Below are 15,451 nucleotides of genomic sequence, written 5' to 3'. Positions count from 1 at the left end.
TTCCCAGAGGAAGGTCATCCTCCGGCCCGATGTTCCCAGAGGAAGGTCATCCTCCGGCCCGGTGTTCCCAGAGGAAGGTCATCCTCCGGCCCGGTGTTCCCAGAGGAAGGTCATCCTCCGGCCCGGTGTTCCCAGAGGAAGGTCATCCTCCGGCCCGGTGTTCCCAGAGGAAGGTCATCCTCCGGCCCGGTGTTCCCAGAGGAAGGTCATCCTCCGGCCCGGTGTTCCCAGAGGAAGGTCATCCTCCGGCCCGGTGTTCCTAGAGGAAGGTCATCCTCCAGGTTTGCCTCTTAGTGCACACGCTCGAGCCACTTGCCCGGCTCCTGAGATCTTATCAGGAAGCGGCTGATCACCAGTTGCAGGTGTTCCTGTCTATTGTGGGGGGCGGCTTTCCTTGGTGCCAGCTGCAACTAATTATTTTAGAGAGACAGTTAACAGCCACCTGACCATCACCTGATGGTCGCCTGACACTCCTGGCTGGAGACGGCCCTCTCCTGTCTGCTCGTGTCTGACTTGCTACCCACTGTAAGAACTGGTCACTCATATTTGGCTCACAGGAAATCTCTTAAAATATTTTAGAGTTTGACTTTCTTCATTGACAGTAGTCAGGGGTGGAGGACGCCTCCAGGCACAGCTCAGGCGTGGACAGGCCCACGGCACTGTGCTCCCAGGATTGGGGCTGCCTGGGCGACAAGAGCGAGACTCCATCTCAGAAAAAAAAAAAAAAGTCCATAAACACGTTTTACAAGCCAGTTACACTTTTATGAGAGTCCGTGATTGCCTTTATAATGACTCAAAGCTGGGGGCATAGAGAAGCTGTGCTCTGTGTTTCCACGGAGCTGTGGATGGGTTTTGCTTTGGGGTGATTGGGACAGCAGTCAGCCATTTCTCTGAGGACCCCTTCATGCCAGAATGCTGAGCAAATGAGAACTGATGACATGTACTCACCATTGTTTTTCCTGTAACCATATATATCCGTTTGCGTCTGTTCTGTTTTGCAACATGTAGATCTGCCTCATCCCTATGGAAGTTGTAAAATCTTCCATTACATGGTTGCATGAGATGTGTTTTTGACCAGCTTCTCTTGAATGGCAATGAGTAGCAACCCACGAGCTGGGCGCTTGAATGCCTCTCTCTCGCTGGCTACCCTCTTCTTCAGTTGGGTATCAACATTAAGCTTATCCCAGAGGTCAGCGTTTCAGATGGTGAATATCTCTGAGCCCTATGATATAAACCTGTCATGAGGAGTTGTCACTTGGTTTACTGCAAGGCCTTTGTGAGCCATAGGTTAATATATTAATGAAGACTGTGGCTGTTACCCCACATTAAATAATGACGGCAAATGATTGGAAGAAAAACATCCTTATGTTCCCCTGTAGAGTGTGAGATTGATGAGAATGGATTACCCTGCCAAGGGAACTCAAAAATATTACAACCTTTTATTCCTCTGCGGCTTGGACGAGTGTGTATTCATTTCTACGTTATTACAAAAAAAACCTCTTACAACGATTCTGAGCTAAAGACACATTAAATCACCACTTTAATTATATCGAAACAGTACTCTGAGATTCTATCACTAATCTAGTTTAATCTTGGCATCTCAAGCTCATCTAATATTTTATTTCTATTCAGGTCATATTAGTCAATTGGGCATTAGCAGCAGTACTTATTTATCTTATCAGTTTATTTTTGGTAAAGTAGTAAATTACGATAGAATTACAATAATTCCTCAGCTTATATACATCTCACAATCACACACAAGCTTGGCATTTTAAAATGTGGTCTCAGTTCAATACTAATACTTTCATGGTTGTCTCTTCACTTTTCCAGAAGATTTAAGTGGCTTGGAATATTCTGGGTGTGATTTTTCTCTCTGAAATGCTGCTGTTTAGCGTTTTATTTGTGGCATTACCTCTATGTGCAAACAGATACAGAACGAGCCATGTACAGTAGGCCAATGAACTTGAAAGCCAGGAAGAAAAGGTAGTGGGGGTGGGGTTGGAGGAGTTGGACCCCCAACTACTGACAGGTTTCACCAGGATGGTCTGAGGGAGGCCAGTGGGGCCCAGAGGCTGTGGAGACCCAAGGTGCTTTGCTAATGTCCTCAGAATAGAGTTTCTATTTCAGCAGAAGACCTAACACAAGTGAGTTCAGGGACAGATGCACAATAGCCAGGTTCATGGAAGCAGTGATGAGCACACAGTGTTGGCTTATTACACACAGTGGAATGGTCAGAGGGACAGGGCGGTTGGGTCTCGTCCAAGACCAGCCCCTGTGTTGCTGTATGCAGATCTCTTTATTTTGTTGATTTTTTTTCTTTAAGAGTCAGGGTCTCCTCTGTTGCCCAGGCTGGTATACAGTGGTGTGATCATAGCTCTCTGCAGCCTTGAACCCCTGGGCTCAAGGAATCCTCCCTCATCAGCCTCCTGAGTGAGTGGGACCACAGGCACATGCCCACACGCCTGGCTTGTGTGCGGGTCTCTGTGGGAAGCTTGCCCACAAGTCCTTGCCAGGGGTCCCACGGTGCCTGCATCCACCACCTGCAGCCTCTGGCTCTCCTGTCCCCACAGGATGAACCATGAGGGCGGACTCTAAGTAAGACCCGGAGTCCATGGGGGAGCCTGTAGCATGTGGGCAGCGTCTGGGCAGCATTTTCTCTAAGCTTTTATTGACTATAAACCCCTTTTGGGTTCACGATGCATTGATTATTTAGATATAGTAACATATTCAATTAGTGTATAGTTACCTGTTCCAGAGGATTCCTTCATCTCCTCCACCTGGCCTGGGTAATGCAAACCAGAAGGACTCATGAGCAGACATAGACTCACTGCACAGCCAGAGACCACCCCCCACACTCCCAAACTCCTGAGACTCATGGAGGAAGGAAGGTGCTTGCTGAGACCTCTGTGGTCTGTCCTGGGTCTTAGCCCTTCCCACGAGTCAGAGCAGGCTGAATTTTCTCCTGCAAGTGCCAGAACAGCTTGAGTCCTTTGGATATTTCTTTCCCAATCGGTCAGTATTGATTTTACAGTTTAACTCTGAGAGGGAAATCTTATTTCCTGAATTTCCAAATTCTTAGTGAACGTTCCTACTCTCTAACAAGTATCCTTTGTCCACTTTTTAATAAAAATTTTTTTCTTTGCTATGGGTAAGATTGTTACAAATAAAACTCCAGGTTTAAAACTTGTGCAACCTCAGGTCCCAGGTTTATGTTGAATTACAGTAGAAACCTTCTATAGCTGGAAAACAACTGATAGACTCATTTTCTTTCTTTTTTTTTTTTTTTTCGAGACAGAGTCTCGCTCTGTCGCCCAGGCTGGAGCGCAGTGGCACGATCTCGGCTCACTGCAAGCTCCGCCTCCCGGGTTCACGCCATTCTCCTGCCTCAGCCTCCCGAGTAGCTGGGACTTCAGGTGCCCACCACCTCGCCAGGCTAATTTTTTGTATTTTTAGTAGAGACGGGGTTTCACCGTGTTAGCCAGGATGGTCTCGATCTCCTGACCTTGTGATCCACCCGCCTTGGCCTCCCAAAGTGCTGGGATTACGGGCGTGAGCCACCGTGCCCAGCCAACTCATTTTACTTCTTAACTTTTTATTATGAAAATGTTACAACATACAAAAGTAGAGAGAATCATGTAATTAGCCCCCGCATACCCACCACTCAGGTTAACCAATGATCAATCCATCCAGCTTCATCCATACCCCACCCATCCCTCCATCTTTCCCTTTCCCATTGGATTATTTTGGAGCGAAATGTCTGACATAGAATTTTTTCCCAGAAATAGTTCAGTATGCTACAGATATATGTTGTCGTGACATTTTTTTATTGTGGTAATGTACAGAATATGAAATTTACCATTTTAACCATTTCAAGTGTATAGTTCAGTGGCATCAAATCCATTCTTACTGCTGAGCAATCATCACCACCATTGGTCTCTAGAGCTGTTTTCATCTTGACAACCAAAACGAGCGACTGAGGCATAAGTCTCAGATCATTGGGGTTACTGAACCAGCTGAAGGCACTCCCAGGAAGAATACCCATCACAGACACATCTGTGGCTGTTTTTTCCAAAGAGGTTCTCAGGAGGTTTTGTATTTCTATAGTTTCCTTTAAAGGTGGTGGTGGTGGGGCGGGGGGGGGGATGAGGCCGGGCGCGGTGGCTCACGCTTGTAATCCTAGCACTTTGGGAGGCAGAGGCGGATCACGAGGTCGGGAGATCGAGACCACGGTGAAACCCCATCTCTACTAAAAATACAAAAAATTAGCCGGGCGTGGTGGCGGGCGCCTGTAGTCCCAGCTACTCAGAGAGGCTGAGGCAAGAGAATGGCGTGAACCCGGGAGGCGGAGCTTGCAGTGAGCCGAGATTGCGCCACTGCACTCCAGCCTGGGCGACAGAGTGAGACTCCGTCTCAAAAATAAATAAATAAATAAAAATAAATAAATAAATAAAGGTGGGGGGTGGCAATGAGACAAATGATTATATACTTGTGAGACTGTAGTTAGTGCCGAGTAAATCTACATTTTACACAACACAAGGCAAACATTTGAAGAAAAGGAAGGGCTCAGGGAGGGATGAAGGAACAATTGATCTCATCTTGTCTTTGTTCTGTACCTGGGCAGATCAGTAATCAACCCATGAAGTTGGGGAGGAGCCTTTCGAAAGGATCCGTTTCTTTCAGCCCTTCGGGAAGAGAGTCTAAGGACAGCAAGTGAGGGAGAGGGACCAATTCCCAACCCGTCATGGCGTCCAAGTCTTCTCCCCTTCGTCAACACAAGGTCTGTTCAGTCAGCTGGGGGCTTTGATTTTTTTTTTTTTTTTTTTTTTTGAGAGGGAGTCTCGCTCTGTCACCCAGCCTGGAGTGCAGTGGCGCGATCTCAGCTCACTGCAACCTCTACCTCCCGGGTTCAAGCGATTCTCCTGCCTCAGCCTCCCAAGTAGCTGGGATTATAGGTGCCTGCCACAACGCCCAGCTAATTTTTGTATTTTTAGTAGAGACGGGGTTTCACCATGTTGGTCAGGCTGGTCTCGAACTCCTGACCTCAGGTGATCCACCCGCCTCGGCCTCCCAAAGTGTTGGGATTACAGGCGTGAGCCACCGTGCCTGGCCCTATTTTTGTTTCTCAGTCTTCTCCATTGAAATTGTCCCCATGTGTAGAGCACCTTGACATAAGTGACTCTATCTTAGAAAAAGACTCCATTTTACATTTCAAAAGGCACTTTGCCAACAGGGACCAGATATTGTGCCTGATCGATAAAGTCTGCATCCAACCAGATAAGGACGTAACCAAGCACACTCTTCCACTAGCATCCTTGCCTGAGGGCTCCGTGGCCATGAACGAGCAGGACGTAACCAGCTAGACACAGCCATCTTGACAGACCCTATCTTGCTGTCACTCATGATCACCTGGTGTCAGCCCCAAAGACTCTGCCACATCAAAGACTTCCATGCAAGACCACAACTGCCTGACGCAGACCAGACCAGGAGATTCTTTCTGTCTTCATTACTGTTTCTGGGCTGGTTTGTGAACCTCCACATTTTTTTTTTTTTTTTTTTTTTTTTTTTGAGATGGAGTCTCGTTCAGTTGCCCAGGCTGAAATGCAGTGCTGTGATTTTGGCTCACAGCAACCTCTGCCTCCTGGGTTCAAGTGATTCTCTGCCTCAGCCTCCCGAGTAGCTGGGATTACAGGCACCCACCACCATGCCTGGCTAATTTTTGTGTTTTTAGTAGAGACGGGGTTTCACCATGTTGGCCAGTCTGGTCTCGAACTCCTGACCTCAGGTGATCCACATGCCCCGGCCTCCCAAAGTGCTGGGATTACAGGTGTGAGCCACTATGCCTGGCCTGTTAACCCTTTCTTCTATCTCCTTTCTCCTGCTGTTAAATGTTACTTTGTCATGGAATGTTAATCTAGAGCATTTATGTGTTGATTAAGCATACTGCCATTTGGAGGGCTGCTGCCCTGGTCTCCATTTCTGGTTAGTGACCCTGGCCTATTTTTCTAGTCTCCCACTTTTTGCAGTATCTTCACTTCTCAGTGCCAACTTAGCAGAATCCACTCTTTCTTCAGATGGCAGCACATGGTTAGAATAAAGAGCAGACAACAGAGACGGCACTTGAATGTGGATGTGTGCCTGCCCCTTAGAATAGCGGCTTATTAGATAACATCTGAAAAGTCATGGCCGGGCGCGGTGGCTCATGCCTGTAATCCCAGCACTTTGGGAGGCCGAGGCAGGCGGATCACCTGAGGTCAGGAGTTCGAGACCAGCCTGGCCAACATGGGGCAACCTTGTCTCTACTAAATATAGAAAATTAGCCAGGCATGGTGGCAGGCACTTGGAATTCCAGCTACTTGGGAAGCTGAGGCAGGAGAATTGCTTGAACCCAGGAGGGAGAGGTTGCAGTGAGCCGAGATCATGCCATTGTACTCCAGTCTGGACAACAGAGTGAGACTCCATCTCAAAAAAAAAAAAAAAAAAAAGAAAAAAAAGAAAGAAAGAAAAGAAAAAGAACAAAAAAAGAAGGAAAAGTCACAACTGCTAACACAGGTAGTCTCATTTACCCATGGTGCCATCTTTGTAATCACCTCATCCTATGTAAAATGTAGACTTACTGGGCACTGACTACAGTCTCGCAAGGGGATGAAATGTGTGCACCTGCAGGTTTACCTAATGTTAAATCAGAGGAAGAAGCAGCAGAGGAGTTTTTCAGAACACGCGTTTAAGTACCCACACATTTTAAGCATGGTTCCACCAGGCATCAGGTCTTTATAACAGCACAAATAATAGCACAAATGACGCAAATTTCAATATATGTGCTTTTCCAAAATGTATTCTTAGCTTGCCATGTTATAGCTCAGAGATGGTTTCTTTTGGTAGCCACCCAGTGAGTCCTGCATGCCGCGGCCTTTTCCTGCTTCAAGGGAGGTGTGGAACTTACCGCATGTAGGTTCCTTTACTTCCCCACTCATAAGTATCATTGTCCTGAGTCTCAGATGGTGCTAACATTTTTGTTTCAATCAAATATGATTTGGAAAACTCATGAGGAAGAGGAAGGTCTCTGGATCCTATTTTTTAAATCTTTCCTTTTTGCAGCCGGTCGCCCTGTTTAGGTTTAGTGTGAGGATCATGGCCCACTTTTGCAGGCCATGCTTCCAGTGACAATTTGATGTTCAGAGCCTTCATGGTGCTATCTTGGGTCTGCTTGGTTTGTCTGGTGCTGCTGGAGCTCCCATGGGTACCTGCTGGTGCCACCCAAGGGGCACAAGGGGCTTTCCCAGGCCAGGCCACCCAGTGCTCCCAGTGGGCCGGGCCTCGAGTGCTGGTTGTGTGGGGCTTCCCTTTCCTGTCACTCTGGTTCCTCTCACTGGGGGAGGGTGGTGTGGTCCTGTGGGCGAAGGATTACCTAGGTGCCGAGGCAAGAGACTGAAGGCACAAACTGTTTCAGTATAATAAAGAAAATAGTTAGAATAAGAATAGTTGGAATACAAATTAGATATAGAGATGATCATGGACATTATCAATCATTAGTATAAACATTATTAATCATTAGCTTTTACTATTACTCTTTGTTGTATTACTAATATAACCAATAAATAACCGGCGGGCGGGTATAGGGTCAGGTGCTGGAGGGACATTGTGAGAAGTGACCTAGAAGGCAAGAGGTGAGCCCGCTGTCACACCCACATAAGGGCCGCTTGAGGGCTCCTTGGTCAAGCGGTAATGCCAGTGTCTGGGAAGGCACCGATTACTTAGCAGACCGTGAAAGGGAGCCTCCTTTCCTTGGAGGAGTCAGAGAACACTCTGCTCCACCAGCTTCTTGTGGGAGGCTGGATATTGTCCAGGCCTGGCCGCAGTCATCCAGAGGCCTAAACCCCTCCCTGTGGTGCTTCAATGTTCACGCTCCTTGTCCACTCTCATGTTCCTCCCGTACTCCTGGTTCCTCTTTGAAGTTTGTAGAAGATAGTGGCAGAAGAAATAGTGAAAGTCTTAAAGTCTTTGATCTTTCTTGTAAGTGCAAAGAAGAAAACACTGACGTATGCTGCCTTCCCTCCCTGCTTCGGCTACCTAAAAGGGAAGGGCCCCCGTTCCATGATCACATGACTTGCTTGACCTTATCAATCACTTGGACGACTCGCCCTTCTTATCCTGCCCCCTTGTCTTGTATGCAATAAATATCAGTGCGCCCGGCCATTCGGGGCCACTGCTGGTCTCCGCGTCTTGGTGGTAGTGGTTCCCCGGGCCCAGCTGTTTTCTCTTTATCTCTTTGTCTTGTGTCTTTATTTCTTACAATCTCTCGTCTCCACACATGGGGAGAACACTCACTGAGCCCCATAGGGCTGGACCGTGTAGGTCCCCTGGCCCTGGTGTTAGCGAGCTCTCTGGCAATCCCCTTGCCAGTGCTGCCAGGCTTGCCTGGTGCTTTTGGCAGAACTCCTGTCTGATCTGAGGGAGGAGTGAGCCTACCTGGGCCACCTTCTTTTCAAGGTGTGGGTCAGAAGACACCTGGCCCGGGTCACTTGGGCTGTGGGTGGGGAGTTGTAAGGCATCCTGCTACTGGGGTGCTCTTCTAGTCTGGGGTCCCTTACACGTCTGCCTTCCTCTTTCCAGAGTTCCCCTTTGTCTTTCCTGACTGCCTCATCTGCACTTGATTGCACCATCCGATTTTAATTATCTCCATAGCATTGATCAATCACCTGATATTTTAATAATTAACCAATTGTATTTGTCTCTCCTCCTAAGGTATATGCATAAGATAGCTGAGACCTGTAAGAACTGTTCTTGAATCAGGGCTTATAGTGTAAGCTTTATTTGCATCAGTATTCTCAGCTCCTAGAGTAGGGGTGGGCGCAGGGCAGGCCGATCCTGGTGAGGGTGAGCTAAGTGAGTGCGTGAAAACCAAAGGAAAAAACGAGTGAATGTAGATGTCTTCACCCCCAAACAACATACTGAGTCACCCTAATTAGTACACAAAGAGAGAGCAATTTGCTGGGACAGGCCAGGGAGTGTGACTGTTTGCCCACGGTACAAACTCGCTTCTCCTCTCATGAGTATGGGTGGGCATTCATTCACCGATGGAGGAATGTGCCTTTTGACTCTGCAAACACAATGAGGAGAGTGTGAGGGGTCCGGCGCACCTGTGGGGTTTATGCGCTGCCTCTGCCTGAAGCACGGAAGCAGGTGAGCGTGGGCCTGATCGGGGTCCGAGCCCACATGACACTGATGGCTGCCATTGCCCGGCCTGCCTGAGCTGCACAGAACGAATTCCTGTCTCTGCCCCTTGGCGAGTGACCAGGTCGCCCAGCAGTGTGAATGTGTGAGAGCTGCTAATCTCACCCTGTTTTCTCACTCTCTTTTTGGGAAGAAGAAAACCAAGCTGAATAAACAACTGTTGGCCAATAAGCACCCTGGACCTCCTTTGGCGTGTCCTTGAACAATACTGAATGCCTGTATTAGTCTGTGCGGTTAACACCAGCCTATTTATTTTTGCTAATGAGACAGAAGTGGAAGATTGGGGTTTTTACAACATTAGCCATTATGCCAACCAATTTAATTATTGACAGGGATCAAGGATATTCACCCCACACCAAGTCCACTACTTATTATTGTAACATGCCTAAGAGGAATTAACCACATTTGAACTTAATTAGAACATTCATGATTTCAGAATAAAGCCTATCCCTGCTAATTCTCGAATTAATCTGATTTGTACTGGCTAGGATTTCTAATGCTTCTGAAACAAATCTTTCAGAAATAGAATGGTGCATGGTTTCTTTTCAATGATCTAACTACAGAAATGCACTCAGTGACTTCGGAAATGATTCCTCAGTTAATGCTACATGTTTATTTGCATGCTTTTCCTGGTAACTATTATTCATATTTCAGATTAAAGTCTACTCTTAGACTCATTTCAGGAGCCAAGCTATGCGGACATCACTATTAGAATTAAATGTACTACCTGAGGGGAGAAGTAAGAGCATCTGCTCCTTCAATGTTTGGATGAATAAAGGCTGATGATGCCAGGGCTGGTTACTAAGATTTGTTGTATTAAATAGAATCACTTTTCCTTGAGGTCTGTAAACAAACACACACACACACACACACACAAACTCACACTCACACACACACTCACACACTTACCCGAAAGCAGGAGGCTAAGTTTTGAAGTCTCGAACTTTAACTTGTAAAACAGCTAAAGCGTGGTGGCTCACGCCTGTAATCCCATCACTTTGGGAGGCTGAGGCGGGTGGATCACCTGAGGTCAGGAGTTCGTGACCAGCCTGGCCAACCTGGTAAAACCCCATCTCTACTAAAAATACACAAATTAGGTAGGCATGGTGGCAGGCACCTGTAATCCCAGCTACTTGGGAGGCTGAGGCAGGAGAATCACTCAAACCCGGGATGCGGAGGTTGCAGTGAGCCAAGCTTGTGCCACTGCACTCCAGCCTGGGCAAGAGAGTGAAACTCCATCTCAAAAAAAAAAAAAAACAAAAAGAAAACCAAAACAACAACAACAACAAAAACCAACTTAACACACTAACATAACACAACATAAAGTCACACAATTCAACATAACATTATAATGTAATATAATGTAATATCTTTAACTGGATCTCTGCTACCTACTCAGATCCTTTCCAAATCTTCCTTTACAGACTGAAGTCAAGCAGTGGCCAAGAGGTACATTGACATCAAGGTGCTCAGCATGATTATAGATTAAGCCAAATTCTGAGGTCACAAGTGATGCCATTAACATAGTCTTCACATTGAAAAAACACCACAAAAAACCTTTGACAGATAATAGAGCCATACATTTTAATAATGTGAATAGTAAACATTAGAGGCAGGCCAAAAAAATGATAACAAAAATACTTTTTTCAAATCAGCAGTTTTCACAGTGCCTGCAATAAACATTTATCAAGACAGCCATGTAATAATAATAATAATAATAACAATAAAACTTCCCTCTATTTAGAATACCAAAACATGTTCTAGGAGCATTCTGAATTCATAAATTGTGGGATGAATGTTTTTCCACATGCTGGCCTAATATAATTCACGCAGATATTACTTCTCGCCCTCAGAGCAATCCCTGGCGGTGTGCATTATAGGAATGTCAGGTTGGATTTATATGAAAGAGGATTTCTGTAGGTGGCATTATTGATGGCAAATGGAAGAATCACCAGACATTGGAAATCGGAAGTACTTCTGAAAAACCCCCTTTTCACTTGAAAGGGCTATAAATCTGCAAATAATCTTGAATTCACAAGCAAGCCTTTTATGCAATAAGTTGATTGCAAATACATTACTGAAGAGATACATAATTACCTTAAAATCTACCGCAGTTGGAAATGTATAGGAGCTCCTAAATTATTTTAATTTTATAATAGTAAAAGACATAAGAAACATTTTTAGTATTAATTTTTTTGAGTTTTACCTTTTATCTTCATGTATATAAAGACAAAGCAAGACTGTCTATACATTAATATTGCAGACTGTCCCAGGAAGCTCCCAGACTTCCTAGTTATATAAAAATCTGATTTTGATGAACAAGAGAAAGGGAAGTTTTATCAACCATTTCAGTCTAGCAACCAGCAATCACGGAACTCCCCAGCACTGCAGAGATCATTTCTATGATTGAACAATCATCTCCCTTAAACAAGACCTTCTGGGGCTCAAGGGGACAACCGGGAGCCAGAATGTGTGGACAGGTGCTTTCCGGCTGCATATTAGAGTTTTAATTTGGCTAACTCAAAGGGGTACTGGATATTTATCTCTATATGTCTGTTTCTATATCTATATCTCATCTATCTATAACTATGCATCTATATCCATAACCACAGCAATAAACTTATATCTATAATATCTATATCCATAACTATAAATAATTTTTTTTTGTAGAGATGAGGTCTTACTCTGTTGCCCAGGCTGGTCTTGAACTCCTGGCCTCCCATCTCAGCCTCCCAAAGTGCTGGGATTACAGCCATGAGCCACTGCACTCTGCCCCATATCTATAATTATAATTATGTGTTTACATCTATCTCTATCTCTATCTCTATGTCTATCTCTATCTCTATCTCTATCTCTATCTCTATCTATCTCTAACTGCATCCCTATCTGTATCTGTATCTCTATCTGTATCTGTATCTGTATCTGTATCTGTATCTGTATCTGTATCTATCTGTATCTGTAACTTTCTCTCTCTCTCTCTCTCTCTCTGTACTGGAGTGGCTACGCAGAGTAGAAAAGAGACCTCTGGGCAGAAAGCAGAGATGTGAAGTTTAGAGCTGGCTCTGCCATTTATTGGCTGTGAAACCTTGGGTATGTTATTTAACCTTATTGTATTTCAGTTTCCTCCTCTGTTAGAAATGATAATCCTTGCTTATCTTGTTGAGTTATTGTGAATTTAAATAGTGGACAACATGTACTTTGTGGGCTATAGAATACCACATAAAAGTCAAACAAGATTAGTGATAAATTTTTTAGGTCCAGTTTGGGAGGTGATAATAAATTGGGGTAAATTCTCATTTTAAGGCTCATCCCCCAGAGAAGGACTGCAGTTTGTTATGCTTTGTTCACCTCGAGAGACTCTGTGAAGCATTGTGGAGGGCCCAGCAGCCTCAGTTTTCTCATTTGTAATACTGTCATCGATAACATTGAACAACATAGTCTTGAGATCCTTTCAAGTCTAAATAAGCCCAGGGTTAAAGAAAAATTAATGTAAAGAAAAAAAAAAAGAAAGAAAAACTAAGTGTAAAGTAGGATGAATAACGTCACCTCTGGGCCAAAATATCCCATACTCTAATTCATGATGGCACTCAAGACCTGGAGGCCTTTCAAGAAAAGAGATGGCTCCGAGGCGCCAGGAGCAGGGGAGAACGAATCGTGATCCGCGTGCGTTCCGTACGGTGCGGTGTGTGACCCGCGTGCGTTCCGTATGGTGCGGTGTGCGACCCGCGCGCGTTCTGCACGGTGGCCGGGCCTGGCGCTGTGAGTCGCCGGCGTTCCGTGTGGCCTCAGCGCCCCCTAGCCCCGCTGGCGCTCAGGCTGCATTGCAGCAACTTCCCAGGAACACATAGGAACATCTTCCCTCTAGCAGGCAGAGTAACTATGAGGACAGGTGGAGGGCAGTACGGAACTCCAGCCCTTGTCCCCGGGAGAGAGACCCCCAACTACTGTTCATGTGTGTGTGGTAAAACACTGCAAGCCCAGGCACATACTGCTCACATCAGACAAATGCTGTTGGTAAAGCAAGCAAGCACGCCTATGCATGGTTCTTGCATTGAAGTCTATTTATTTATTTATTTATTTATTTATGAGACGGAGTCTTGCTCTGTCACCCAGACTGGAGTGCAGTAGCACGATCTTGGCTCACTACAACCTCTGCCTCTTGGGTTCAAGCAGTTCTCCTGCCTCAGCCTCCCAAGTAGCTAGGATTACAGGCACAGGCCACCATGCCCGGCTAATTTGTATTTTTAGTACAGATGGGGTTTCGCCACGTTGGTCAGGCTGGTCCCGAACTCCTGACCTCAGGTGATCAGCCCCCCTCCCTCGGCTTCCCAAAGTGCTGGGATTACAGGCGTGAGCCACCGCACCTGGCCTACATAAGCCATTTCTATGAATCTGTTACTGTGGACTCACAGTCATTGTCTGCAAAAAGTATTTCCTGAGAACTACTGAGAGAAGTATGTTTGGAGCTGCATAGAAGAATCACAGCGCAGGCCAGGCACAGTGGCTCACACCTGTAATCCCAGCACTTTGGGAGGCTGGGGCGGGTGGATCGCGAGGTCAGGAGTTCGAGACCAGCCTGACCAACATGGTGAAACCCCATCTCTACTAAAAATACAAAAATTAGCTGGGCGTGGTGGCAGGTGCCTGTAATCCTAGCTACTTGGGAGGCTGAGGCAGGAGAATCGCTTGAACCTGGGAGGTGGAGGTTGCAGATTGCGCCATTGCACTCCAGCCTGGGTGACAGGGCAAGACTCCATCTCAAAAAAAAAAAAATAAAAAAAAATAAATAAAATAAAAATAAAAAATAAAAAGAAATCACAGTGCATGGTCTCTGCCCTTAGAGAATCATGCTACGCTTAGGAAGACAAGCCAAATGCATAAAAAGAGAGGCAAGGATAGGACTTCTTATTGTGTCATACAGCATATTAAACCACAAAGCAACATGAGGTCCTCAGGCTAATGGTTTGTTTGTGTTTGTCATGGAAACCTTCCCAGAAAGCAAACTCTTAGGAAATTAGCAAGCCATGCACAGACTGAATGATTTTTCTGCATCCTGCCAGGTCACAAAATCTAACCAAGTCTCCTACTACAATTGGTAAGCAGTTGCCGGATGTGGATTTTTATATCCTAATGATTTGCTAATAAATTTACAAATGAGTGCAGTGTAAAAGCATGTCAGAGCATCCCAACAGCATTTTACATCTTGCTTTTACAGTTTATGTCATGGAGATTATGGAACTGACTTCCTGTATAGAGTGATTTTATGACACTGACTCGAAAATTGGTTTTAAAATGCTGTAAAACGGGAACATTAGCAGCAGGATGTTTGGGATGCCGCAGTGTAAGAGTGCATAAAGGTGGCCCAGATGCTTCTGTCAAGGTTTATAAGTTGCCTAAATGAGCCCTTCCACCTCCTTAAGTAATGCTTGGCAGAGGCACCTGCTTCGTTCCTGGGAGGATATGGCCAAGAGCCGGGACCTGGTTCTTTTACGGCTGCCTTTTGCTGTGACAGTGAGCCCCGGCGGTGTATAGGAGGCAAAGCTGCCCCCGCAGGCGTGACGTGCCATTGGTAGGGAAGATTGTGGAGAAAGGGAGAAAGAGTTCCTAGAGAAATACTTTTGTCCACTATCTTGGCTTATAACCCAAGAGCCAAGAGCTGATTAAAAAAAGATGTCGGCCGGGTGCGGTGGCTCACACCTGCAATCCCAACACTTTGGGAGCCCGAGGTGGGCAGATCACTTGAGGTCAGGAATTTGAGACCAGCCTGGTCAACACGGTGAAACCCCATCTCTACTAAAAATACAAAAATTAGCCTGGCATGGTGGCAAGCACTTGTAATCCCAGCTACTCGGGAGGCTGAGGTGGGAGAATGGCTTGAACCACCAGGAGGTGGAGGTTGCGGTGAGCCGAGATCATGCCACTGCACTGCAGCCTGGGAGAGAGAGTGAGACTCTGTCTCAAATAAATAAATAAATAAATCAGTCAGTCACGGGGTGTAGTGGTCCATGCCTGTAATCCCAACACTTTGGGAGGTTGAGGCAGGAAGATCACTTGAGGCCAGGTCTTCGAGACCAGCCTGGACAAAATGGCAAGACCTTGTCTCTATAAAAATAAAAATGAAAAAAACTAGCCAGGCTTGGTGGCATTCACCTGTAGTCTCAGCTACTCGGGAAGCTGAGATGGGAGGATCGCTGGAGCCCAGGAGATCAGGGCTGCAGTG

This window comes from Nomascus leucogenys, chromosome 13 (assembly GCF_006542625.1).
Source record: "Nomascus leucogenys isolate Asia chromosome 13, Asia_NLE_v1, whole genome shotgun sequence".
Classification (NCBI taxonomy): domain Eukaryota; kingdom Metazoa; phylum Chordata; class Mammalia; order Primates; family Hylobatidae; genus Nomascus; species Nomascus leucogenys.
This window is presented reverse-complemented; position numbering follows the sequence as displayed.